We start from the raw sequence: 5,064 nt of genomic DNA, 5'->3' as shown, positions 1-5,064 counted from the left end.
ATATATATATATATATATATATAATATCCACATCATCTCCCTTTCTCCATCATGGACCTAAGTGGAATTGAGCAGTCTAGGACTCTGGGGTCATATGCTAACCCCATTACAGCTGCATATGGAAGTAGTATCTGTATACCTCCCATTAAAACAAGCAGCTTTGAGCTAAATCCTCAACTCATTATCATGGTGCAGCAAAATTGCCAGTATTCCGGTCTTCCACAGGAAGAACCCACTGAGTTTCTGGCACAGTTCTTACAAATTTCTGACACAGTACGTGATAAAGAGGTGGATCAGGATGTCTACAGATTGTTAGTGTTTCTATTTGCTGTAAAAGATCAAGCTAAGAGGTGGTTGAATAACCAACCCACAGCAAGCATAAAAACATGGAGACAGTTATAAGACAAATTCCTGAATCAATTTTACCCTCCAAAAAGGATGACACAGCTAAGGCTGGACATCCAAGGCTTTAAACAAGAGGATAATGAATCCCTTTATAATGCCGGGGAGAGGTATAGAGGTATGCTAAGGAAATGCCCCTCTGAAATGTTTTCAGAGTGGGTACAGTTAGACATCTTCTATTATGGGCTTACAGAAAAAGCTCAGATGTCTTTAGACCACTCAGCTGGTGGATCTATACACATGATGAAGACGATTGAAGAGGCTCAAGAGCTCATAGATACGGTTGCTAGAAATCAACATCTATACTCAAGCATGAGTCCTCTACAAAAGAAGAAGCTATGGCAGTAACTACTGAACCTAACCCTCAAGAACAGATGGTTGAGCTTAATCAGCAATTACTCCTGATGAAAAACAGTTAGCAGAATTTAAAGAGATGCTCCAAGAAACTAAAATTGCTAACAAGAATATAGAATCACAGTTGAATCAGACAAAACAGCAACTATCTAAACAGATAACAGAAGAATGCCAAGCAGTTCAACTAAGGAGTGGAAAGACATTGAATAATTCAGCTTAAAGTGGCAAAAATCCAAGAAAAGAACAACTGACAGAGGATAACCAAACCACTGCCCAAAATCCCTCTGAGGACAGTAAGAGCCCAGAGGGGAATACTTCTGGCGTTCAAACGCCAGAAAAGGGGGAAAGTTGGCGTTAAACGCCCATTCCTTGCCCAGTTCTTGCGTTCAAACGCCAGAAAAGGGTGGAAAGCTGGCGTTAAACTCCCATCCTGCACCCAGTCCTAGCGTTCAAACGCCAATGAGGAATCAGACACCTGAGAGTGCTGATAGTAACCCCTCTAAGAAGGCTTCTCCAACCACCTTTGTAGGGAATAAACCTGCAGCAACTAAGGTTGAAGAATATAATGCCAAGATGCCTTATCCTCAGAAACTCCGCCAAGCAGAACAGGATAAGCAATTTGCCCGCTTTGCAGACTATCTCAGGTGTTTCATGAAAGAGATCTTAAGTCATAAGAAGGATTGGAGAGAAACTGAAAAGGTGTTTCTCACTGAAGAATACAGTGCAGTCATTCTGAAAAAGCTTACCAGAGAAGCTTCAAGATCCAGTAAGCTTTATGATACCATGTACATTAGAAGGTGCTTGTACCAAGACAGCCCTATATGACCTTGGAGCAAGTATCAACCTAATACCTGCATCCACTATCAGAAAGCTTGGGTTGACTGAAGAAGTCAAACCAACCCGGATATGTCTCCAACTTGCTGATGGCTCCATTAAATATCCATCAAGCATAATTGAGGACATGATTGTCAAGGTTGGGCCATTTACCTTTCCAACTGACTTTGTAGTGCTGGAAATGGAGGAGCACAAGAGTGCAACTCTCATCCTATGAAGACCTTTTCTAGCAACTGGACGAACTCTCATTGATGTACAAAAAGGGGAAGTTACCCTGAGAGTCAATGAGGATGAGTTCAAGTTGAATGCTGTCAAAGCTATGCAGCATCCAGACATATCAAATGACTGCATGAGCGCTGATATTATTGACTCTTTGGTGGAAGAGATCAATATGACTGAGAGTCTCGAATCAGAGCTAGAGGATATCTTTAAAGATGTTCAGCCTGACCTGGAGAAACCAGAGGATATAAAAGAACCTCTGAAAATTCCTCAGGAAGAGGATAAGCCTCCTAAACCCGGGCTCAAGCCACTACCACCATCCCTGAAGTATGCATTTCTGGGAGAAGGTGACACTTTTCCAGTGATCATAAGCTCTGCTTTAAATTCATAGGAAGAGAAAGCACTAATTCAAGTGCTAAGGACACACAAGACAACTCTTGGGTGGTCCATAAGTGATCTTAAGGGCATTAGCCCAGCAAGATGCATGCACAAGATCCTATTGAAAGATAATGCCAAGCCAGTGGTTCAACCACAGAGGCGGCTAAATCCAGCCATGAAGGAGGTGGTGCAGAAAGAGGTCACTAAATTACTAGAGGCTGGGATTATTTATCCTATTTCTGATAGCCCCTGGGTGAGCCCTGTCCAAGTTGTCCCCAAGAAGGGAGGCATGACAGTGGTTCATAATGAAAAGAATGAACTGGTTCCTACAAGAACAGTTACAGGGTGGCGTATGTGTATTGACTACAGAAGGCTCAGTACAGCCACCAGAAAGGATCATTTTCCTTTACCATTCATAGACCAAATGCTAGAAAGACTAGCGGGTCATGATTATTACTGCTTTTTAGATGGCTATTCAGGCTATAATCAAATTGCAGTGGACCCTCAAGATCAAGAGAAAACAGCATTCACCTGTCTTTCTGGCATGTTTGCTTACAGAAGAATGCCTTTTGGTCTATGCAATGCACCTGCAACCTTTCAGAGGTGCATGCTCTCCATCTTCTCTGATATGGTAGAAAAGTTCGTGGAAGTCTTCATGGACGACTTCTCAGTATTTGGAGACTCATTCAGCTCCTGTCTTGATCATCTAGCACTTGTCCTGAAAAGGTGCCAAGAGACTAACCTGGTCTTAAACTGGGAGAAATGTCACTTTATGGTGACTGAAGGAATTGTCCTTGGGCACAAAATTTCAAGCAAGGGAATAGAGGTGGATCAAGCAAAGGTAGAGGTAATTGAAAAATTGCCACCACCTGCCAATGTTAAGGCAATCAGAAGCTTTCTGGGGCATGCAGGATTCTACAGAAGGTTTATAAAGAATTTTTCAAAAATTGCAAAACCTCTAAGTAACCTGCTAGCTGCTGACACACCATTTGTGTTTGACACACAGTGTCTGCAGGCGTTTAAGACCCTGAAAGCCAAGCTGGTCACAACACCAGTCATCTTTGCACCAGACTGGACATTACCATTTGAACTAATGTGTGATGCCAGTGACCATGCCATTGGTGTAGTGTTGGGACAGAGGCACAACAAGCTTCTGCACGTCATTTATTATGCTAGCCGTGTTCTAAATGACGCACAGAAGAATTACACAACTACAGAAAAAGAGTTACTTGCAGTGGTTTATGCCATTGACAAGTTTAAATCCTATTTAGTAGGGTCAAAAGTGATTGTGTACACTGACCATTCTGCTCTTAAAAATTTACTCACAAAGCAGGATTCAAAACCTAGGCTCATAAGATGGGTGTTGCTTCTGCAAGAGTTTGATATGGAAATAAGAGACAGAAAATGGACAGAGAATCAGGTAGCTGATCACTTGTCCCGAATAGAACCAGTAGCTGGGGCGTCCCTCCCCTCTACTGAGATCTCTGAGACCTTTCCAGATGAGCAACTCTTTGCCATTCAAGAAGAACCATGGTTTGCAGATATTACAAACTATAAAGCTGTGAGGTTCATACCCCAGCAGAACAGCAGGGTGCAAAGAAAAAAATTAATTTCAGATGCCAAGTACTACCTATGGGATGAGCCATATCTCTTTAAGAGATGTGCAGACAGAATGATCCGTAGATGTGTACCTAGAGAGGAAGCACAAAGGATCCTATGGCATTGCCATGGATCACAGTATGGGGGACATTTTCGGAAGTGAGCGAACAGCCACTAAAGTCCTCCAATGCGGCTTCTACTGGCCTACTCTCTATAGGGATGCCCGAGAGTTTGTGCGTAACTGTGACAGTTGCCAAAGAGCTGGTAACTTGCTTCATGGTTATGCCATGCCTCAACAAGGGATCTTAGAGATTGAATTATTTGATGTATGGGGTATTGACTTCATGGGTCCCTTCCCACCATCATACTCAAACACTTATATTCTGGTGGCAGTAGATTATGTATCTAAATGGGTAGAAGCAATTGCCACACCCAATAATGATACCAAAACCGTGCTGAAATTCCTCCAGAAACACATCTTCAGCAGGTTTGGTGTTTCCAGAGTACTAATCAGTGATGGGGGCACTCATTTCTGCAACAAACAGCTGTACTCTGCTATGGTCCGATATGGAATTAGCCACAAAGTAGCAACTCCGTATCATCCACAGACAAATGGGCAAGCTGAAGTCTCTAATAGAGAGCTAAAAAGAATCCTGGAACGGACTGTAATTGCCCATAGAAAGGATTGGGCAAAGAGCTTGGATGATGCTCTGTGGGCATACAGAACAGCATTCAAGACTCCTATAGGAACCTCCCCATACCAACTTGTGTATGGCAAGGCCTGTCATCTGCCCGTGGAAATGGAACATAAAGCCTACTGGGCAACCAGATTCCTAAACCTGGATGCTAAGTTAGCTGGTGAAAAAAGATTGCTCCAGCTAAATGAGCTAGAGGAATTCAGACTCAGTGTCTTTGAAATGCAAAAATTTATAAGAAAAAGGCAAAAAAGTGGCATGACAAGAAGCTGTCATCCAGAGTCTTTGAGCCAGGACAAAAAGTTCTGCTCTTCCATTCTAGGCTCCGACTATTTCCAGGAAAACTGAAATCCCGGTGGAGGGGTCCTTATGTGATTACAAGAGTATCACCATATGGATATGTTGAGCTTCAGGATATTGATTCTGACAAAAAGTTCATTGTTAATGGACAAAGGATTAAACATTATCTTGAAAGTAATTTTGAGCAGGAATGCTCAAAGCTGAGGCTTGAATGAGTCTCAGTAAAGGTCCAACTAAAGACAATAAAGAAGCGCTTGCTGGGAGGCAACCCAGTCATTAGCAG

The sequence above is a fragment of the Arachis hypogaea genome, chromosome 2, assembly GCF_003086295.3.
Source record: "Arachis hypogaea cultivar Tifrunner chromosome 2, arahy.Tifrunner.gnm2.J5K5, whole genome shotgun sequence".
Lineage (NCBI taxonomy): Eukaryota > Viridiplantae > Streptophyta > Magnoliopsida > Fabales > Fabaceae > Arachis > Arachis hypogaea.
Note: the sequence above shows the minus strand (reverse complement) of the source record.